This window comes from Schistocerca nitens, chromosome 6 (genome assembly GCF_023898315.1).
Source record: "Schistocerca nitens isolate TAMUIC-IGC-003100 chromosome 6, iqSchNite1.1, whole genome shotgun sequence".
Classification (NCBI taxonomy): Eukaryota; Metazoa; Arthropoda; class Insecta; order Orthoptera; family Acrididae; genus Schistocerca; species Schistocerca nitens.
Genome location: NC_064619.1, coordinates 380,666,857 through 380,691,678, shown reverse-complemented (window position 1 = coordinate 380,691,678; position 24,822 = coordinate 380,666,857). Strand labels below are relative to the sequence as shown.

Sequence of the window (24,822 nt, the reverse complement as noted above, 5' to 3'; positions counted from 1 at the left end):
CAACGCAACACCTCACGCAAGTCTGCACACCTGAGAGGGGCTGACAAAACTTGGTTGGACTGTTCTTCGGCGTCCATCCTATAGCGTGGGTGTAGCACCTTCCGACGTCCATATGTTTGGCCCAGTGAAGTAGTGTGCGTGGATAATGGGGAGGTTATTGATGCAGCAAGACATTCGCTCCGACGTTGATCAGTAGACTGGCACCATGGCGGCGTATAGGCCTTCCCACTAAGGTGGCTTAAGGCCCGCGCACTGAAGGGATATTATGCTGAAAATAGGGTATGGTAGCCAAAAGAGTGGGAAATAATACGGTTTACTGAATTCCTGAATGAAGGCAAGCTGCTTTCATAAAATAAGTGTTGATTTCCTTACTGAAGGCCCTTCGTGATAAGACGATTCTCGGAAAGAACAATAGCTTCGTCCATTCATTAAAAATTACTTGAAAAGATGGTAGTACAAAGCGTTTACTGTAGTCCAGTAAGAGTGAAATATGCTATAAAACTAAGAAAAAATACGATATTTCAGCAAGAGTGCAACGTACTGCACAGGAAAACTGTAAGGAACGGTTAGCGGTAATTCTAACAGCATGATTAAAGCCTGAACAGTAGATGGAATACACTGACCTATTAGGAAAAGAAGAAATAAATATTGAACCTAGAGAAGATATAACAGTGCAGATAAATCTCTGTAAGAGACAGCTTCAAAAGCACGTCTATATATATGTTACGAAAAAGCGGTCTATATGACAGATGTGAAATTGGCATAAAAAAGTCCCCAAAATTTAAATATTTAGGTGAAATAATACTCCCAAATGTTTTCTAAAAGGAGTTAGCTTAGCAAGGGCAAGGAAAATGGAAGTGGCTTTTCAGTTAACAGAAAACCCGTACAACACCAAAATCTTCATCCATGGATGCCAAATTCCAGTACCACAACACTGTCGTTAGAATAGAATGTCTTTGTTTTACAATGCCATTGTTAAATACAGCCGAACAATTAGGCGAATAGATACGAAGGAAAGGAATGTAACCAGGAAACCTTGGGACCAAAACGTGACAATGGTAAATGGAAATTAAGGGGAGTTTATGAAAGAATAGAACTAACATTAGACAAAATGAGAGAGAGAAGAGTTTCCTCTGTGGACAGCTAAAACACCCTAGATGAAAAAAAAACTTTTTTTACAGAAATCGAGAAACATTTATTACGCGGATCAAAAAAGTTGTAGCAGACCTGCAGGAAATGGAAATAACTGAGGAAGAAACGGGATAAAGAGAAAAATTCTGAACAGAAGCAAAAAGTTTCAGGGGTTTCCAGGAGAAAACAAAGATAAAGGCCAACATAGCTAGGACAGAAGGAAGAAGAACATAGGGGAAGACTGGAAACTGTACTGGAGAGAAAGAAAGGAGGAATGCGTGAGGCGTAAATCATTTCATGTGTTCCTTAGTAAGCCCAAAGAATAAAGAGAAGAGAAACAAGGTAACATAGAATAACTGAAGAGAGCGGACAAGAAATGGGAAAAAAATAGAGCAGGTTGTAGGACCGAGTGACAAAACAAGAATATGAGACACTATATGAGGGAGGAGGAAGTATAGTTACTATCTTCCCTTGCGAAAATATCAGATACAGGAGAAAATGTAGAGAGACATCAGAATGGATTTCAAAATATGACTGGAAGGAGGTAAAACTAAGTAGGTATTTTATCACGGTTTGAAAATGAGTGTAGTGATCGGGAACGGTTTCAGTCGTTAAATAGCGTCACACATCAATACTGCTTGGTTACAGTCTGACTAACGGTTGGTGCATTCGGTGCTGTGAAGGGCTCCCTCAACTATGACGCAAACACTAGACATATACTACTTAATATCGAGATTTAATCGAAGGTGGAGGGATTTAAGATATAAGAGCTCAGCCAAATATACGTCATTCTTCAGAAAACCGCACTGGGACATTGTACTATACTATACAATTCGTTGTCTCGTAGTCACGATGGTTGTCTAGTGCATGTACCCATCGGCCAAGCAAAGTGGCACAAAAGCTTCAAAGCAGTGGACTCGTATTTGAAAGGAGCTATCTGAGATCACTGTCTGTTTATCCACATCTGTGTTTTCCGTTTATTGCCTTGAAATTATTCGAAGACGATGCTGAAACAGCCCTCTAAAGAAAACCGTTTTTCAATTAATTGCCTGCTCTCTTATAAGTAGGGCTACCCATCTGTAAATAATAGCGTCTTTGAAGAAACGTTAAAGGTCTAACTTTCATTTCCTCCCTTTCTTTGTTCATTACATGCACACACTCGCCGGGTTTGTTGTGAAAGTGGCTTCTTCAGAGGTGTGAAGCCTTTATTCTCACTTGAAACTTTACTTCAAAAGATAATTCGGTGATGTAAGACTATAGAATAATGTATGTAAGTTGGAGACTCATATTCACTTCCCCATTTCAAAAAACTACTGCCCTTGACTTGAAGGCCTGTGGAAAAATAATTTCATGACTTGGATACATCACTCCAGTTACCAACGAGCGCAATTTGTGAAATATGTACAGAAAACTCCTAGTCTGTATGTGCACACGTACCTCGATGTCGGGATCTGCCAACCCGTTAGGGAGGATAAACAAAAAATGTGGAAAAATATTCTCTGCCAGAAAAGGTTCATTCAAGAAATAAGTTACCAATCACCATGCTTGTCTAAGTAGCGATAAGGTAAGCTAATCTGCCGAAACCGAAATAAGAGACGAGGGTCGAGCATTAGGAGTCACTTAACAGCCTCCTGAACGACGGCATGGGTACTGAAGTGGCGACCAGACACGTCTTTCCTTAATTGTCCGAAGAGGTTACACTGTATGGAAATCTTCCAGTACATTCCATCCGAAACGCCTGACGAAGTTATGCTTAAACGAGACATATCGTGCAACAACATAACACCTTTCGAAAGCAGTAATAGTAGTTACTCCGAGTCATCTTTTGCAACTGTTCCGACTTGGTGCGATAGCTGACAGGATTAACTCTCTCTCTCTCTCTCTCTCTCTCTCTCTCTCTCTCTCTCTCTCTCTCTCTCTCTCTCCTCTCTCCCTGGAAGAGAAAGTCAGATACCAGTAGAGCCTGCATGTCGCAGAAGACACTGGCCGTAACTATCTTCGTACATACCACTGGTTTCAACTTTTATGAGAGAACAGTAGTGTTACCACGACATTCATGTTGGCCGACTCCTTCGTCTACACATGGGACCTGTGTAATTCGCACTATATAACCATAAACTCGTGAGAGCTATTGTTACCGTACTTACTAAATCACATTAGTACATATCCTTGCCAGTCAAAACAGATTCGATATTGCATTTAAAAAAAAAGGTAAAAGTTATGATGGAGGTATTACGCTTCATGTGTACTACACAGTCTCCCTTGGCTTGGGTACAATGCACAGTAGGCTTATACAACCACGTGATAGTGTCGGAGCAGTCTTTCTTTGGGATACTGTTAAAATCACGTGTCACATTTTGTTTAATGTCGGTTATGGCGTGAAAGCGTTGACCTGTAAATTTCTTCATTTTATCATTTTGTGGTACGATCGTATTGATAACACCAGGTCTTGACACTCATGAAGAGTTTTTCGAAACAAAGCGACAGACATCGTTGGTACCGACACGAGCCAGCACCTGCAGCTGACTGCATCCTGTGCTCTTCATGGTATCCGGAAAGATCCGTTCCCCGTCTAGAATGGCTCAAACCTGTATGCACACGGAGTGCACATTGGTTTTTTTTCGCTCCTTCGCAGCCAAGTCATTAATCCCACCTTCTGTTACTGCCCAGATCCTGCAGACTGAGAGGTTTCCTCTGAAACGGGCCAAGTGACAGAGATATTGTCAGCCACAGATAGCGCCTGGAAACTGTTTGTCGGACTAGCTGGGGAGGCCCTACGTTCTGACTCCCAAGAAGTCTTCCACACCCTGCCACATCCCGAAGTGACTTATCACTCTATCACAGGTGAGGCGTCAACTGCAAAGCGAGCAGTAACTAGGCTGGCGACCGGTACGGGCACATTGGCGGACACGTGGGTCTTGCTGGACGTCCGTCGGATCCCCACAGCCGATTCACGACAGTGATTCCCACCCACTGCAGCATCAAGCTACGTAACAAAAGCCATCACAGTCTGGAGCTGAGAGCGAAGTGTCGCCAACTCGGCTCACACCCGCACACAGCAATCACCATCCCTATCCACACTAAAGTTGATGGAAAACTACACCACAAAAACAAAAAACGGTCCATAGACGTCCGCTGCGGACCTCGACTGTAGACACTGACGAAAACGCAAAAACTGTAATTGTAAATTAGATTAACATGCAGAGATTCAAAAACTAAACTGCCAAGGCACACAGGTGAGACTAAAGAATTCGCTACTTAGTAACTTGTAAAATCTCACTAAAAGGGTTATTTTTCAAGTCAAACGAATGGAGAGAACTGTAGACTTATTAAATTAACATGTAGAAATTCAAATATTAAACTATCAAAACACTTGCTGTGGCTTAACCCACTGAGAAATCTATGTTTCACACAGGATATAGTACAATTGATAATATCCTCAATGTAGATGAAAAAATTAGTAGAACATATAAGTGATTCACTCAGTTGTATTTGAAGTTCTAATAGATACATGTACAAAACTTTTACAGCGTCTGTGAGTGTTGTAGAGTAAACGAATAAATTTCCCATTGAAAAGGGTATAAAATAAAGTAATTGTGTATCCCCAAAACTATTTCCAGTATCCCTATAGAAAGTAACGTCAAAATGGAATTTGTAAACAAACGAAATCCAAGTTTTGGGAAAGAGATTAAGTAATACTAGGTTTCTTGATGATATTGTTCTATTTGCAAAAGAGCGTACAAGAACTTTAAGTATTAGTTAACGAACCTGATTTAGTCTGTTTTGACAATGAAATATGACAAACCAAGATCATCATACATAAACAGACAACATAGGGAAATATATGTGTTGGAAGAGCCGAAGTGCAAAATGTCACAGAATGTGTCTGTCTGGGTCAACTTATAAATTTCTTTTTACCTATATATACTACCAATGATAGCTTACGACTGTGACATGTGAACATTAAATCAGTTCATAGTTAGAAAACTCGTTGTAGAGGAATCGAAATATCAGTGTTGGAGTACAGAAAGCAGTAGACAACAGATGTACAATAGTGACATAGTCGAAGCAGTAAATACCTTGCAATGGCAGTGGGCTTGTCATGTCGATCGAAGGAAGGATGGCAGATAGTGAAAACAAATGCTACTGTAAACTGGGGTGCAGTTTAGCAAAAAAGAGCGAGAAGAAGACCACCGGACTATTGAAATGAAATGAGCATGTGGCATTATTGGCCGAGAGGCCGCATCCGGGGATGTTCGGCCGCCGAGTGCAAGTCTTATTTCAGTCGACGCCACATTGGGCGACTTGCGTACCGGTGATGAGGAGCAAATCTTGATGAGGACAACACAAGACCCAGTCCACGAGCATAGAAAGTCTCCAACCCAGCCGGGGATTGAATCCGGGTCCCGCTGCATGGTAGGCAAGCACGTTACCACTCAGCTAAGTAGGCGGACCGGACTACTGGACAGACGCTTACTAGAGACAGCTGGATTCAGCTAATAACGGGAAGCTCAACATAGGCAGAAATGAAAGAGTTTGCTGGGATCCTACGTTGCACGCTGACTGAAAGAGGTAAAATCGCCAAGTGATTGAGCTGGCTGATGTTGATCTTTCGTCCCTCATGCCTGTTGTTTCCAACTTTGAGAGTATCAGTGTATAAGGAAAACGTATCGAAACTCGTTAGCTATAGAACCTGGTGGTTAACCAAATGAAACTATGTGGTTACAGAGACCTTTCAGAAGTCTCAAACATCTACAGCCTGCATATGTACGTAGAAGGTAACCACCTAAAAGACCAGTCACGACCGTCAGCATAATAGCTATAGCGCTCTTCAACTCAGAACAACCGATCAGATTCCTAACAAGTGACCATACCGAGGGATGAAGCTGTATATTTGGAGGAACGCGCCTTACGGACTTTGTACGCCGTCGGCGGCCGCCCTTCATTAGTGGAATTGCCCGGTGGGTGAGCAGGCTCGCTGTAGTCGGACGCTGCGTGGGCGTCCCGCGCGGTGGGCCGACCCTCAGTGTCGGCTGCAGGGCGGCTGAGGAGCCCTTGACGCCCTCGTCTCCTCTCCGCCGTCCCTTCCCTCGGGTGCACGCAGCCTCTCGTGCTCTCTGCTTTCGCAGGCGTCCTTTGTGCAGAGCGCCGAAAGAAATGCAAGCCCGACTTCCTGGTGCGCTACACCAGAGAGGGTCGTACACAGTCACGTCCCACAGCAATCGCAAGCGAGAAATGATACTTGTGAGGGTAGCCGTTTGTATACCTTACCGTAAGAAAAATTTACTTTTTCGCATTTAAAATATCGTTACATACTCACAAATATTTATACGAATGGGTGGTGTCTGTTTTTTCGGACAAGAACAGACACCATGCAGTCATCGAATTGGTTCGCCTCGATGGGCAATGAATCCACAACCCTCGGTGTGGATGCGCATTCACGTTCTACCTCCAGCGGGAATCTAAAATAAGCGAGCACGAAGGACATGGGCGGGGACTGGGGATGGGTGCGAGTGTGATTCGGCCGGGGAGCATGCCGAGATACTCAGCGCATTTGCAATAAACACTGTGTCCGGGTGGCGCCGTGGTTAACACAGACTGCCTAGTAAACAGGATATCCCGAGTTCGAGGCACCGTCCAGCACGCATTTTGACTCGTCGCGGCTGATTCCGCACAACGCCCCTTTCCAGCTGATATTATTAGTTATCACCCTTTCCTTTCCTTTCTCCCCCTGCCCCTTCCTAAATATTTCTTGTACCAGTTGCAGAAATTATTCCTGTACGATCGCTCCTTCCATACTTTTGCGGTGTTACTTCTCACCTGCCCACCACATCGCCTAACAAACGGAACCCAGTGGAAGTGATGACATACACACTCCGTGTTCAGGCCACGAGGGGCCTACCGCGACCACCCGACCGCCGTGTCATCCTCAGAGGAGGATGCGGATAGGAGGGGCGTGGGGTCAGCACACTGCTCTCCCGGTCGTTATGATGGTATTCTTGACCGAAACTACCACTATTCGGTCGAGTAGCTCCTCAGTTGGCATCACGAGGCTGAGTGCACCCCGAAGAATGGCAACAGCGCGTGGCGACCTGCATGGTCACCCATCCAAGTGCCGACCACGCCCAACAGCCCTTAACTTTGGTGATCTCACGGGAACCGGTGTAGCCACTGCGGCAAGCCCGTGAAAGTGATGACATACTGACTCGATCCTACTTGCAGGTGAGAATCAATCTGTCATTTGGAACATTCATTAATCGAAGCTAACAATGGAGATTCAGGTGATCAGGAAGGGCACTAACACAGTTATAACACAGGAAAGGTCCCAAATTCGACATCTTAAAAGCAATATATACCCCTTTCGAGATTTACAAAGCAACAAAAAACGTATATTAAGCTCTTAAATTGGGAGGAAAGAGCGCACTAGAGTTCACTATCAAGTTCCCAGGTTATACAACGTCAGCTGAAACACATGTTACAAAACATGTAATCACTGTTAAAGAGATCAATCATGAGGTAAGACACCAATAAATCTTTTCCAACAATATTAAATAGGAAAAACTTGGTAATATTCTAGTATTTTTCAATGGTTGAGATTTTATGTTCACAGCCTGTGAGCACTGCCTTATTCTATCAACATGACAACTCTACCTAATTTACGAAATATTAGTGTTACGAAGCAAACATAGAAGAATCACCTCAGCAAATTATGCGATTCAGTTCAGCATAATGTTGAAGTAAGTCTAACAAAATAAGGTGGTAGAGCAACGAAGCCGTTATCGAAATCGTGCGCTTGGTTGTAAGAGGTACCACACATCCTTCTGTTCGAGGAGGTGTCTGTAACGAAAGTTGGAAAACCCTCGAAGGTATTCGATGTCTGAATGAAACTTTTGCACCAACAGCGTACTGGCGGCTGAGAATGTGTATCTTTGCCGCATTGAGTTCATTCGTTTCTCCGTACCTAGCCTCAAACATGTTGTTGTTGTTGTGGTCTTCAGTCCTGAGACTGGTTTGATGCAGCTAGCTCTCCATGATACCCTGATACCCTATCCTGTGCAAGTTTCTTCATCTCCCCGTACCTACTGCAACCTACATCCTTCTGAATCTGCATAGTGTATTCATCTCTTGGTCTCCCTCTACGATTTTTACCCTCCACGCTGCCCTCCAATGCTAAATTTGTGATCCCTTGATGCCTCAGAACATGTCCTACTAACCGGTCCCTTCTTCTCGTCAAGTTGTGCCACAAACTCCTCTTCTCCCAAATTCTGTTCAATACCTCCTCATTAGTTATGTGATCTACCCATCTAATCTTCAGCATTCTTCTGTAGCACCACATATCGAAAGCTTCTATTCTCCTCCTGTCCGAACTATTTATCGTCCATGTTTCACTTCCATACATGGCTACACTCCATACAAATACTTCCGGAAACGACTTCCTGACACTTAAATATATACTCGATGTTAACAAATTTCTCTTCTTCAGAAACGCTTTCCTTGCCATTGCCAGTCTACATTTTATATCCTCTCTACTTCGACCATCATCAGTTATTTTGCTCCCCAAATAGCAAAACTCCTTTACTACTTTAAGTGTCGCATTTCCTAATCTAATTCCCTCAGCGTCACCCGACTTAACTCGACTACATTCCATTATCCTCGTTTTGCTTTTGTTGATGTTCATCTTATATCCTCCTTTCAAGACACTGTCCAATCCGTTCAACTGCTCTTCCAAATCCTTTGCTGTCTCTGACAGAATTACAATGTCATCGGCGAACCTCAAAGTTTTTATTTCTTTTCCATGGATTTTAATACCTACTCCGAATTTTTCTTTTGTTTCCTTTACTGCTTGCTCAATATACAGATTGAATAACATTGGGGAGAGGCTACAACCCTGTCTCACTCGCTTCCCAACCACTGCTTCCCTTTCATGCCCCTCGACTCTTATAATTGCCATCTGGTTTCTGTACAAATTGTAAATATAAACGAAATAATTTTCAGTTTTGTGGATGAGATAGATTACAAGTAACTTTTGTTCACTTATTGAGAAGCAAGATGATGTACAGTGAAATGCTTCGCACTTTACTACTGTGCACCACTCGTCTCGTTCAACTGCATAGCATATGGCTATCCCCGTTTCCACGACGCCATCGTGCTGCACATACTACGAAACGATTCTCCAAACTAGGTATTGACCGAAACAACTTCCACTCTCTGTATGTCCATCTTTTTAGCGAAGGTCATGGGACTCGGCTGTTAGATAGAGGGTGTTAAATTAAACAACTTTCAGCCGTCAATTTACAACCTTATTTTATTAGGCAACCAGTTTCAGCGTTTTACTACGCCATCTGCAGGCCCTTGACCGACGTGTAGGAATCTACTTCGCTTGTGATCGAGACAGGGGCCAGCAATACTGGTATTAGTAGATTTGATACCGTGACCACTTCAAACATCACCCACCGACTGTTAGATAAACAACTTCCCTTCCACAGAAGACTTTTCCAAATTTGCTCATTGCTACACAGAATTTGTTACGCGATTGTCTTGACGAAAACGTCTGTAAATTATCCCTGTCCGACATAATCAAACAAGAGGTCGCTTCTCACGCAAATTGTTTGGTTCTTATAACGTGTAGTAACGGTCAAAACTAGTAAAAAGTGTCCTGTAAACATATAAATGTTGAGGTAAGGACTGTTTATTCGTGTGGTAGCTATCTACCTGGTGACACTGTAGACGGTGCACGATGCAGCTACCATTCATTTTTTCAATTTCATCAGTACATACTATCGTATGTGGCTTTATTTTACATGGGCCCTTTGTTGGGAATCTGACTCCTTTATGCCCCGTATCTCAGTTGAGAGAAAGGGGAGATAACCTCTTCGCCTTGTGAAGAACTCTGTTTTGAATGGGGCCGGACGAGATCACGGTAGAGACATCGTCCTTAAAGGCGGCTAACGGACAGAATGACGATCATGCGTAAACGGCCTTGATCCGGTCATGACCTTGCTCAGCCCTGTGAGGTGGTGCCATTGTTACAATTATACGCTCATACCCTACGTAGAATCACCCTGCCATTTTGATTTAGGATTTACGTGATTCTCTAAGTCATTTCCTGCGAAAGTTAGGAAGCTTTCTTGAACAAAAAACGGCTGAGTACTTGTTAAGACCCTAATCGTACCAATGTTCCAGGTTTGAAAACAACACGCTGTCTGCGGGCGCATAAGATTAACATTCTTTCATTCCCTCGTGTTAACTGAAACTTTAATCGTGAAGCAACAGCTGCAACCTTTACTTTCCTTCATGGCTTTTGTTAATCCATGTAATTTGTGGTGTGCGAGTTTATTAACCGATCTCTTTCCAAACAGCAAGAACATAACATACCTTGTGTATGTTAAATCTATGTGTAATATGTTAAGAAAATTTCTAAATTCTTATTGTTATCATTATTTGTTCACAAGTTCCATACTGACAGCATAGAAAGGTAGTTGATGTATGACAGTATACACGGTCCAGTCACATTAATGTGACCATCACCTACGCCCGACGTCAACGCGCAATAATCATTCGCAGACGGCATATAGCAGCCACAGCAGAGGATTGTACATTAAGGGGGCTAGGAGGTGAAACGGGCCAACTTGGAACAGGAGAGGCAGCACAGGACACTATAATTTGCACTGTCTATACTTTTACAAATAAATTCATAAAACTTATCAACATAACCAGGAAGGATTCAGGATTCACACTCATAGCAGTGGAAGTTCAAAAACATAACACAACAAATTTTCTTACATGTGAAATTTCATCATTTTTTCACTTAGTGTTGGCTGCATTTGTTGATGTACATCTACATCTACGTAATTACTCTACTATTCACAATAAAGTGTCTGGCAGAGGGATTAATGAACCACCTTCAAGCTGTCTGTTTACCATTCCACTCTCGAACGGCGCGCGGGAAAAACGAGCACTTAAATTTTTCCTTGCTAGCGCTGATTTCTCTTATTTTATCGTGATGATCATTTCTCCCTATGTAGGTGGGTGCCAACAGAATGTTTTCGCAATTGGAAGAGAAAACTGGTGATTGAACTTACATGAGAAGATCCCGTCGCAAGTTAAAAACGGCATTGTTTTAATGATTGCCACTCCAATTCACGTATCATATCTGTGACACTATCTGCCCTATTTCGCGATAACACGAAACGAGCTGCCCTTTTTGGGACTTTTTCGATGTCATCCGTCAGACCCACCTGATGCGGACCCCACACCGCACAGAAGTACTCCAGAATAGGGCGGACAAGCGTTGTGTAAGCAGTGTCTCTGGTAGACCTGTTGCGCCTTCTAAGTGTTCTGCCAACGAATCGCAGTCTTTGGTTTGCTCCACTCACAATATTATCTATGTGATCGTTCCAATTTACGTTATTTGTAATTGTTATCCCTAAGTATTTAGTTGAATTTACAGCCCTCAGATTTGTGTGACTTACCGCGTAATCGAAATTTAGCTGATTTCTTTTAGTACTCATGTGAATAACTTCGCAATTTTCTTTATTCAGGGTCAGTTACCACTTTTCGCTCCAAACATATATTTTATCTAAATCATTTTGCAAGTCGTTTTGATCATCTGATGACTTTACAAGACGGTAAATGACAGCATCATCTGCAAACAATCTAAGACGGCTACTCAGATTGTCTCCTATGTCGTTAATATAGATCAGGAATAATAGAGGGCCTATAACACTTCCTTGGCGAACGTCGGATATTACTTCTGTTTTACTCCATGAATTTCTGTTTTACTCGATGAAGGTACGCTATTCTTCATAAGTAAGAGAGATTCTTCGATGAATTTTGCACAGCATACAAACCATACTTATAGGTGTGTGAAACTCTACAATTTCCCAAATCTTTTAAAAACTGTGGTAAAAAGTTAGATAATTAACTATAAAATTCGAGTTTTCTCTAAACACGAACTTTAAAATGTAACAGCCCATTTATTTCTTCATAGATTAAATAAATTCTAGAGTTTCATACACCTGGAAGTATGGTTTGTAAGCTGTGCAAAATTCATCGAAGAATCTCTCTTACTTATGAAGAAAAGTGTACCTATAGCAACAAATTCAGCCAACAGTAAGTAAAAAAACTATGAAATTTCACATTTAAAAATATTATTTTTTTAAGTTTTTGAACTTCCACTGCTATGAGTGTGAATCCAAAATCCTTCCTGGTCATGCTGACAAAGTTTTGTGAATTTATTTGTAAAAGTATAGACAGTGCAAATTAAAATGTCCTGTGGTGCCTCTCCTGCTCGAAATCGGACCGTTTGACGTCCTACCCCCCTTAAATGTGTCCGGGGGGGGGGGGGGAGGGGGAACAGTGAGTCGTCGTAATTCTGAAAAGTAGTTCATCTACCGTTCCAGAAGGGCATCACTGGCTTTCGGGCTAGGAATGGAAGCGCCTCCGAAACGGTTAAGTATGTAAACGCTTCGCATGCCGCCGTCATTAAAGTATACCGTGGGTAGTAAAACAACGCTATCCAAATCTGGCGTCGAGGCAACAGTGAGACGCCATGGGCCATAGATGGCAAGGGTAAACGACGACTGCGGAGATGGGTACGAGCTAACAGAAGTGCAACAGTGACCTGACAACCGCGCAGATGAACCAAGGGACTACCAACAGTATCTCCCCAACGACCGTCTGCGAACGCTGCTGCGTATGGACCTCCGCAGGAGGTACTTGGTTCACACACTCATGCTGACGAAGGCTGGAATTCGCACGCCAGTAACTCAACCACATCCACTCAGTGAGGATAGGTGGCCTTTTCAGATGAATCACGTTTTATGCTCCATCAGACACGTGGCCGTTGGCATATACGAGCGTGAAAAGACTGAAATCAACCCATCGAGAGAGGAGAAGGAAGCATGATGGCCTTCGTAACATTCCCTTAGTGATCTGGTTATTCTGGAAGACATAATGCATCAACACCAGTATGCATCTATCCTTGGGGGTCATATCCACCCTACATGTCGTTTATTTTTCCTCGGCACGATTGCATCATCAGCAGAACAGTGCAATATATCACACAACTCATAATAACATACGTGTATGGTCCGAAGAGCACCAACATAATTTACCATAGTCCTTGGCCACCAGATTCCCCTGTTTCAGACATAATCGAGAATCTGTGGGACAACCTCGATCGGACTGTTCGCGCCATTGACCCACAACCGAGAAGCTTAACGCAGATGGCGACAGCAATAGAATCGCCATGGCTCCACATTCCTTTTGATACCTTCCAGAACCTCACTACCTGTCTTCCTGCACGTCTCGCAACGGTCCGCGCTGATCCAATCGTTTGACAGGTGGCCACATTAATCTGATTGGACAGTATAGTCATACAAGCCTGTGGATGTCCCTCATCGACTCAGCACACCAAGAGGCAATATTGTTCCTTCGGCATCTTCAAGGTTACTCGCTGTCCACAGTTACAGCAGCGTCAGTCCCAATGTAATTGTGTACTTTGGCGGCTATGTAAAATACAGGATGTGGAGACCAGTCCTACGGTGACAAAGAGCAACCACGCTGCAACAGGAACCATATATGGCCTCAAATGAGCAAAGAGGTCCTGTGATGACCAAAAGACAATTGGCTTCACAGTTTACAACTGTCACGTGAGCTCCAGTTCCCGATAAACTGTGTATAAACAGGCTCAGATTGGTTTTCTGTGTGCCAGAATTCCGGAAGTGCGTTCCACTGTTGATGTTGTTAACTCAGTGTTTTACTATTGCCTGCTAGTAATTCATTACTCTAAAACACAATGTGTAGTTTATCTCGCAACACTCATCGTATGGTCTGTTGCATGGGACAATTTGGTAGAACTGGAAACAAAACCAAGTGTCTTTCGTTTCCTGAAAATGACGTGTTACAGGGAAATACCACTCAGTTAAATATTGCATTGCTAAATTTTAGCTAAGATTAAAGATTTTGTTCTAGGCGCTTCAGCCCGGAACTGCGCTGCTGCTACGGTCGCAGGTTCGAATCCTGCCTCGACCATGGATGTGTGTGATGTCCATAGGTTAGTTAGGTTTAAGTAGTTCTAAGTCTATGGGACTGATGACCTCAGGTGTTAAGTCCCATAGTACTTATAGCCGTTTGAACCAATTTAAAGATTTTGTTGCTATAAATTTGTGTTATTTAATTTATTACCTACTCAGACCAAATCTCCTCTTTGTGCAAAAGGACAAAGTGGAGCTCCTCACGATTGCCCTGCCAAAGAATAATCTGAAATTAGTAGAAGGTAAACGAAATAAGTACGTCTACTTTAACAGTTATAATTATCAACATCTTATGTACAGGTGAGGTTCTCCACGGAACTAATTATTCTGGAGCCTCGACGACGATTCAGTGTATAACTGTTACTGAAGGCAAATTTCCACTTACTTGTACAGTGTAACTTAAAATGATGCAGTGCCACAACATAAAAATTTTTAAGGTTTCAACTGAAACAGGTGTTCAAATTTAATATGTTGACACACACTTGACACGATTCAATTACCGTGAACACGATATTTATATCAGCACATGCATTGCATGTAGGGCTTCACTAAGGCACTAAACAGTTCCTCCTCCAGGTACCGTCTCCGCGTGCTTTATAGGAGGTTCTGATGAGCTTAATGAATAGTAACAGTAATACAGCGCCTCGTATCGTGAGATCGTACATCGAGCTTAGGTCACTGCTGTTATTCATTTTGTTGTTCTGCAAGCTGAAACGCAGGGAGCTTGCTGGCACCGCGGAACCTAACCGAAGTGGTGAGAGAAGTTACGGGAGAGATGCAGACTCCAGTCTGGTGCCACTCTAAGCGGATTAGAGGTCCTCCCTGTTGCTCATTGGTTCGGCTGGAGCTTCGGTGATAACTGCTGGCTCTCTCGCCTGCAAGTAGAGTATCTACTAAGCAGCTTATTGTAACTACGTCTTAGGTAAACTCAAGTAATGAACAGTAGACAAAGCGTCGTCTTGCTAGTTGAGAAAGAAAGATCTATCCTGAGATGGTACTGCTAGCGAGCTTAGCTCCCTTTCTAACAAAAGGCTGCCACTATGGGATATTTAAAATATTTTTTTGTCTGTGAAACGGAAATTTGCGTTACGAGTTTCGAAAGTTTTAATAGCGATTCTGTGTATGGCAGCGGACAACATTACAGTGTAGGGCTTGTGTGGAGTCGGGTTCGGGCTAGACGTTGTGCAGACGTGGGCTGAGTTTAATAAACTACCTTCATTAAATCGAAAATATCTTCCTTGACAGTTAAAAAAATTGAAGTTTGACAAAATGAATTTAAATATATGGGGCAGTTATAGTTCCCGAATCATTAGCGTTAGAGCAACATAATAAATGAACTGAAACTTCTTCAGCAGAAAAATAAAACAGTTTAAAATTAACACCGCTGCAGTAACACTCAAACTGGGGCCACAAGAAGAAATCAAACACTTCTTGGCAAAAAAAAAAATAGCTTGCCAACACAAGCACTAATACAAACAAAAAATTAGAAAAGCAGCCCTCACATATAATTGTGCTTTCATACCTTCACACTTCAATTAAATGCTAGATCTACTATCTACTCCCTTCGCCAGTTAATCACTATGCAAAATTAGCAATTCTAATTGTCTGTACACTACCATGCAAAATCATGGTTACGCTCACAGCGTGATAGTAAAAGACGAGATTAGCATATTATCGCTCCGAGAATGCTACCGCGCGCCCAGCATGTAAGCAGACACAGCAACCTAAATTTGCACATGGTCCTTCCATGTGAAATACACATGAATAATTTTAGCTGAAAGCACTGGAAAGGAAACGGGATTGGAAAGAGATAGGAAGCAAATAATGGCTTCCAGCCGCACGGGGCATTGCGGAAAGGCAACGGCGAGAGTTGAAAATTTGTGCCAGGCCGGGACTCGGAACCGGAAGCTCTGCTTCTCTACACCGATCGCCTTAACCGCTTCGGCCATCCGGACATGCTATCTATCAGACCCTAATTCCCAATTTCCTGTACCCGCAACGCAGAGACCCCCGCACATTAACCCCCTACTCGTAGATTTCTGTTTCCCGAAAGGGCGCAAAGTCTGTTTGATGACAATGTTTTAGTGCAGAGGATACACCACTGTCTGTGAGTTGGGGGTTAATGGGCGGGGTTCGTTGCGGAGTGACCAGCAGAAAGTTGGCGATTTGGGCTTTATTGACAGCTTTTCCGAATGGACTTGGTGGTTAAGTGGAGTAGCGGAGCATTCAGGTTTGAGTCCCGGTCCGACACAAATATTCAGCTGTCGCTGTCGCATTGCTGCCCTGTACCCGTGGAATTCATTATTTCCTTCCTAGCTCTTTTCCTTCCCGTTTTCTTTCCATTCTTTTCATCCCAAAATATTCATATACAGTATATGTCCCAGCTGCTTCATCCTTAAATCATATAGAATAAGACAGACAGTGCTCACGACATGTGCTCTTCCCTGTGCACTAACACATCTTGAATCAGCTCAGCCGACCCGTGTTACACTGTCACTAGAGCACAGTGTTAGTGCTCCTTTTGCGATACAGATTGCCTTGTCTGCGCATTTTCTAGAATCACTGTCCTCTTGCCCAGGAAAGACACCAGCTGGCCTTCTCACCTGTTTGTGTCTACACTCTGCTGCCAATCCCCATGGCGAACATCGTGAAATCCCAGTCCCGGCAGCCAGGCACACCAGATCTACGGTAGGCTCCGTAATTGTTGTCTGTCCACCGAGTCACCACACTGACTCGCGCCGTGCTCACACCTCTTAACTGCCACCACCGCAATGACTTCGGCCTGCTCTACCACTTCTAACGAGTCTGCCCAACGCCCCCCATATAAGCCCGGCGCTACCCTACAACTCCTCACCCGCTCACACCACGGCGACCGGCAGAGTTTCTCCTTGATGTCGCCGCATCTCCCGCTCCACTGCTCAGATCTCCAAGTGCAGCCCACTTCATCAGTCTCAGGCACCATCCCCAATAGTCCAGTAACGGGATACTTTTTGCTCGCAAAAATGACGTAGAAGACTTAATTTTTTTATCTTGTGCATGTAGTTGAGAGAGTGTAGAATCTAAGTTTTCGACCTCCAAAACCCTCGGGACAACTTTTTGCTGCCAAGAAAAAAAATGGCACTTTCTCCAGGTTTTTGGCTATTACTCGGAAATAACGCATCCTCCTGAAAATTTTACTATCACCAGAGTGAAAGAGCATTAAATGTTGCTAGAGATGATCAACTTAAATGTCAAAATCGGTGCTGCCGTTTGCCACAATTAGTTGCCAAAAGTGGTTCCTTTTTACCATCTTGGCTAAAGTCTGTTCCAACGTCTGTAACTCAAAAACGGCTCCTCCACATGAATAATATCAAGTTACCAAAATTGTAGGGCGTGAAATTTCATGTTCAATAAGCACCTAGTTTTCTAGTTTTAGGCAGTATTAGGCGTTCATACACGTGAGAGCCAAAGTAATTCCCTTTTTATTTATTTAGTATTTTGCAAGACAAAGTGATTCAATGAAATGAAATTTCGAGTAGAAAGATGGTTCTCTAATGAGCACATATGTTTTTTCTATGTATATATTTCTAGTTTTATTCATTTTCATCCCTTCCTTAACTGGTAAGAGTGGGTTGCTAAAATGAAAACCAAGTACTTAGTAATGCCCAATATGTATTTACGTATCAGTAATATACAAATCTATACAAATGAACAAATAAAATGGCATGACAATTTAAGAAAACAATTTAAATATCGGAGATCCATATTTTATCAAATTTCAATTCCATAGAAGTCATTTGGGAGATTGCGGCAGGTACCGGTCCAGCATCCAACTTTCAGGATCCACACTTCACCAACTTCCACGCATCTTCGATCTCTTCCTCATCCTCATGGAGCTGAATTTCTGTGGCGTACTCCCAAGATACCCATAGTAGTGTTTGCACGTCGAGGAGCAGTGCAGTCCAGATTTGTGATACCCACACATTGCTGTGCATCCTGCTTTGCATGCGCAGGAAACTATCTTCAGTAGCGTATGTGGTGCCACATCTTTCGTCATCGTCACGGGAAACAACCCTGATAATTCTTCAACCTGCACCACCGGTGCGGATCCCTTTTCTTTCCCAGCCAAGATTGCAGTTGATGGCAGTATCGCAATGAGTGCCACCTTGCCTCGTCCAGCGCTGGCGGTAGTCCTTCAAGTTTTAAATAATGATTCAAATGGCTCTGAGCACTATGGAACTTAACTGCTGAGGTCATCACTCCCCTACTTAAACCTAACTAACCTTAGGACATCACACACATCCATGCCCGAGGCAGGATTCGAACCTGCGACCGTAGCAGTCGCGCGGCTCCGGACTGAGCGCCTAGAACCATGAGACCATCGCGGCCGGCTCATCACCAATTACTCCGCTCCTATTGGACACATAAAATTTTGGAAAAGGTGGGTGTTTTAACAGCCAATCATTCAGTTTGTCACTGTCAGCTTCATTTCGATCTCTGCGTGAAGCTCTTAAATCTCCATGTTGTTCGCTTGCTCCTGATGAAAAGCCACAGAATTCCTCAACCTTTTTGACAAACATCCTGTAAAGATGCAATCCCTGAGGTCCACTTTGTGAGTCAAAATCTGGAAACACACATTAATGAGTTAAACCGCATCTCACTTTCATTTTCTTCATTAAAGTTTGCTCTGTTGTCGTATCAGACTATTCGCCACACCAAAATTTATCACTTCGCCTAATGGTGAAGTAGCCTTCGGCTGTAAATTTGTTGAATTCAGCAGTACCCATTCGGTCTTCCAATGTGAGCATCTGTTATGTGTAAAGGTGAGCACTTTTACATTATATGAAATGACCAGCAGCATGAAAGCATGGTAGCATTTCCTTAATGGTGTTCAAATGCAGATTACAGTTTCCAGTACGCTCTGCCTCAATGAACTTTTTTGCGAGTGTAACCATGAGATAAAATTCCATGCATTATTTAGCTCTTTTTTCTCTTGCTTCAGTGCTGCAAATAGCATTTTCAGACTTGGTTACCGCAATTATGTAATCTTCGATTTCATGGCATCTAAACGCTGATTATATGCTATGGGAAAGCAACAGTTCCTTAATTAGTTCCTTGGGAAACTATACACACTGTTCGAGTTCGCCCTCGGGCATGGGTGTGTGTGTTGTCCTTAGGATAATTTAGGTTAAGTAGTGTGTCAGCTTAGGGACTGATGACTTTATCAGTTAAGTCCCATAAGATTGCACACACATTTGAACATTTTGTACATACTGTGCTGTCTTACAGTATATTTATTCATTCACTACCGGTTTCTATCATGGACCATATTCACAGTTGAAAAATATCTACTGTGACAGTTTCACATGTTATACATGCTGTTTAACCTGAAAAGCATCACATTGTTGATCAGAATACGTTAAAATGATAATTAACGTCATAATACCGACTTACGCAAGCAGAAACATTGCAAACAGGAAAACATGTAACAGCAGTAAGTGCACAACACCAATGCTCGGGCACAACATCCAGTACGTTAACACACACACTTGTGTATGAACGCTGAATAGTACCTAAAACTGAAAAACTGGATGCTTACGTAACATGAAATTTCATGGCCTACAACTTTGATAACTTGACTTTTTCATTTGGAGTAGCTGTTTTTTGAGTTACTGGCATTGGTCCCGACTTTTTAGCCAAGGTTGTAAAAATTACACAATTTTGACTACTGATTGCCGCCAAACAGCTGCAGTGAATTTCACATTTAATTAGGTCATTCGATGCAAATATTAATGACCTTTCATTTTGACAATGGTAACATTTTCAGTAGCATGCACAGTTTCCAAGAAATAGGCGAAAATATGGAAAAATGCCAACATTTAGTTTGTTTGGCCATAAAAAGTTGGCCCGAGGGTTTTGAAGATCGAAAATAGAGGTTCTACATACTCTAAAGTATATATACTTGCATTTTTTGCAAGCAAAGCGCCATTTGTGTGATGCTGTTGCTGGACTACAAATCGGCCACACTCCGCGTTGACCACCGGAGAAAACGCAGGCTTCCAGACCGCTCCACCACAATCCCGGCAGTCGCTTCTGGGAGATGTTTCCTGTTGGAAGTGGAGTAGCTGACTCTTTCTCCGCCATGAGTCACCCAGGATGAGCCTTGAGTGACGCTAATTCCAGCATCAAAGGTGCCAGGAGCGTCCTCTGACCAAATACTCATTCGAGAGCAAAGCTGTCGTGGATCCGGGAATATCAAATCTTGGCACGAATGTAATTAAATTAATTACTCTCTGTCATGAAGCAACTTGTTTTAAACTAAGTTGGATCTTGCAGGGCTATGAGTCAAAATTTGAGCTCTATGGAGGTTATCAGATCTTAGGTACGGATCTTGAAGGACAGAAAGAACAAGGACTATTTGAGATGAAGACTAGTAATTGATCATGGAAACAGACGTTTTAGGAACTTGGCAAGAAGTTAAATTAACTGGTGTTCCAATGGACAATGTAAGAAGTGGTTCAGCCTGTACAGCTTCTAGTGGATGCATTTCAGAGGTAACGTGAAAAGCTACAATACCTTTTTGCGTAACCGCGACCTTTTAAGGTTGCCAGAGAACGTTAGGATAACAATAAAATTTGATATTTTAGCAGAAGTTAACTTCACTGTACTATTCTCTGTCCATTCCTAAAACAAAGATTATTATTCACTTCCTAAAAATGTCTTGTATACAGACTTCAAATATTCTTTAGCTTACAAATATAGAGGTTGTTCGGAAATTCCCGTTACAAACTTGTACAACATGTGGAGGGGAGTGACTACATAACACCCATACCTGGAAACGTATCTTTTCCGTTCTACAACTGTTTTCGGTCCGGATCTGTAACGCGTCTACGTCTGCTGAGGGAAAGAGAAAAGTCTCAGAGTTGCTTGTCCTGGTAGGGTCGACAGAATGATGTGCACTACGCCAGACGGTCACCTGTTGCAATGCGTCAGTAGTATTCTGTACTTGCAGTATGCTGGGTTCTGTTTTTGTTTTGGAATCAAGTAAACACGTAATGTTTGAGTGTTAATACAAACAGATGTGCTTAAGTGATAAAAGAATGTTTCGTTATGTTTAGTTTAGAATTGTTACCTAATAATTATATTTCATCACCCTAATTCAACTCCTCAAGCAGAAGTGGATGAGTTGAATAAATGAATTGAAACGGAACGTTTCCGCACATAGGTTCCCATACAAAATATTATGTACTCACTCCCCTCTACAGGCAATAGAAGCTTGTAACGGAAAATCCGAAACACCCTGCAGAATATAGAATCTTTATGAATTTTATCTATTATGGGTCTCCTACAAATTGTGACCGTGTATGAAATGTAAATACGGAAAAAAACTAACCAGTCACTTTTTAAAATACTTTTTTATTTCCTTAAAACAAGACGGAAACATCAGAAGAGTTGATAGGTTTAAGTATTGGAGAGAATAGGCCTAATACAGTGGATTTGGTAACACGCTATGTAAAGAAAGATAGAAGAGAATGAAATTAGCATGAAAATTCACCCAAAATCTATATAATAAAAGAGCAATATCATTCCAGGCAAAAATTAAACGCTATGAAACAGTAATTAAACCAGAAGCACTTTACGTATCTCAATACCTAACACTGAATAAAAGAGGCAGACAGGAAGAACTGGAAAAGAAAGGAAAACGCTCCCAAAAAATTTTACGACCATTTACGACTACGAAAGACCAAAGATAACTATTGGATGAAGAGAAAAAATGAATACCTATACAGAAACATAGAACAATCACGGACACAATAAAGAAGAGAAGGTTAAAGTTTTGCGGTCATATTTAGCGAATGAATGACAATAGACTAACTAAGAAATATTTTTAATTTCATTTTCAGGTTTGAAAAAGAAATACAGGAAGGCTGGAAGAGACAAGAAGGGATCTGCGAAAGCCTAAAGTCACAGAAGACACCATACAGACGGAAAATTTGAGGCTGCTGATCAGTACTGCAAAATTTCCTGTCAAACAACAAAAAACTCGATCTAGGAGGGTTTTTGTTTAATGTCGTGTGACTAGGGCCTCCTGTCGGGTAGACAGTTCGCTGGGTGCAGGTCCTTCGATTTGACGCCACTTCGGATACTTGCGCGTCGATGGGGATGAAATGATGATGAATAGGACAACACAACACCCAGTCTCTAGGCGGAGAAAATCTCCGACCCAGCCGGGAATCGAAACCGGGCCCTTAGTATTCACATTCTGTCGCACTGATCACTCAGCTACCGGGGCCGTACATCTAGGAGGGTGATGTCAAATGAACGGAAACGTGTCATCAGCTAAGGCGTGAAGAAAGTCTAGGAAGATAAAAAGATAAAGATTTTACCTTAGTCTCAGGTTCTAAGCGGTCTATAATTGGTCAAGTTCTGTAAACTAGTTTCGCACCTTTTCAAGCTTATCTTGCAGTAAAAATTGGCAATATTCGTGAAAGTAATAAGCGCCATCGTAACCGATATTGTAAACTCATGAACTGGAAAAGGGTCTTGCCGTTTCGCCATCTAAGATGGAACGATATATATTACCGGTATTTCTCAGCGGAGAAAAGAGGGGTTGATTTTCAGATGTGCTTCACCAGGCTGCGGCTGAAGGTGCTCAGTTAAATCCCATATTCATTACCGCGTCGTCGGGTGTGATAGGGCTGCGTTTAAGTCACTGGACACTCAGCAGGAGAGGAGTTCAATCCCCTGTCCGTACACCAGGTGTGAGTTTTACGCTTAAGATGAATGCCAGAGTGGTTCCTTTTGAAAAGGAATTCGAATTCAGTTCGAATACTTGCTCAGTCTGTAATGATCTCGTCATCAACGGAAAATTATATCCTGCTTCCCGATTTCTATCTCAGTATCTCATGGAATGAGGGCATATTACATTCCTGGGAACGATCCACTCATTGGGTGAAACCGTCTTGCTCAGCTATATCTTCGATGGTGTCCGGCAAGAATATGTGAGCCGCCGTATCTACGATGGTGTGCGGCAAGAATATGTGAGCCGCCGCACATCAGGAGCGAGATGCAACCTCTGGACAGCGTTCCTAGAGCAACCGTTATTCCACAAGTTGCAGAAAGAAGTGTCACGAAGTTTAGCAGAGAAGTGACACATCGAAAGAAGAAATATAGGATACGGCCCTTCTGCCATACATGCTGAGAGGGACGGACAGAATAAGGGGATGTGTTGCCCAAACACGACGTAAAGATTGGTTATAAACCGACGAACATCAATGAATGCCTCAGATCAGCGAATGAGAAAAGGGACCCACTTGCAGTGTAGAGAATATCGGCATATCTTGAACATCCGGTGAAGTCTATGTTGAGCAGATTGGACTATTAATCAACACCAGGATCAGTGAGCATAAGTGGCGTGGCAGGTTGGGATAGGTGGAGGAATCGGCCGTGTCGGAGCACCCACTATGTGAGAAAGACGACACAATAAACTTCACCGACACGACAGTTTGGAGAAGAGCTATGAAACTCGCTAGTTCAGCGAGGCCGTAGAAATCCACAAACATGAGAATAACTTCAACTAGAAAAAGAAAACCTTGAGGAAAACGGTTCCTGGATTCCTGTTCTGCAGCGAACGACCGTTATAGGTAGGAAGGACAGAACCACAACCCTCATACCTTGGCGCGCTAGACACACATAATCTGCGGCCGCGAACTCGACTCCAGCCCGCCGCCAGCAATGGAGGGTGAAGCTTTGACAACCACTCATGCTGGTGACACGCCAGAAAAATCGTCGGCCGAAGAGACCGTGACAGATGCCAACAGACAATTTGTTCTGTAATGTTTTCTGTCGTCTGAAAGTGAACCAGCAGGTGAAATCCATAGACGACTTGCAGCACAATACGGAGGCGAATTGTTTACCAGTGTTTAAGACCTATTTTTGTATCTGTATCGATATTTCTATCTCAATTTGTAGAATAGCTTCTGTATAATGTTGTATCAGTCATAGAATTTCTTTGACTACGTATACACATTTCAGTTATGTTGTTGTTTAAATTATGCTTGCGGATTTAAATAACTAATGGAATGATTGTTATGTAACGTACTCTAAATGACTTGGTCCATAGTTAGGGAACATAGTGTTGAATGTAAAAGATGTGGGAAAGCCCGCAGCTACGGAAGTAGCCTAGCGCAGCAGAAAAGGTGTGGTTGGCGCGCAAGTGGCAACTCGTCCTTTGTGACGGGTAAAGAGTCTGGGCTGAGCAGTGCTGTGGTTAACACCTCGCTAGCAGTTGCGGATCATAGTGGCCCACATTCTTGGAGTTTTGAGGCCATAAGAGCTTAAGGGCAGTATTTTTGGGCCTTGGATGCTGAAATTTGTGATACCATTATCATGGCATGGCTTTTAGCCCCATAAAAATATAATTTCGACGCCAAGAAGATCTGTAACAGGGCGAGGCCAACAGTATTGCTATGACTGCATCGCTGCCGGGTTAACAGCCACCAGTGCCACCAGTTTTCCTCTAAACTGTTTATATTTGGCACTCTGTAAATGGACCAGGTATTTATGAAATTGGGAGTTGATTTGATAATAATAATGATGGATCTTACACCTATGATTATCCTAAATCACAAACCTGAACAGGAATCCTGTCATAGTGAATTTAATTTCGAGTGTC

The 24,822-nt window shown here is 42.7% G+C and overlaps 1 protein-coding gene across 2 annotated transcripts in view; it reads left to right on the top strand.

Moving 5' to 3' along the window:
• LOC126263075 (hemicentin-2) overlaps nt 1-24,822 on the top strand; it is a 2,049,386-nt gene that overhangs the window by 1,951,463 nt on the left and 73,101 nt on the right. The window lies entirely within an intron of this gene.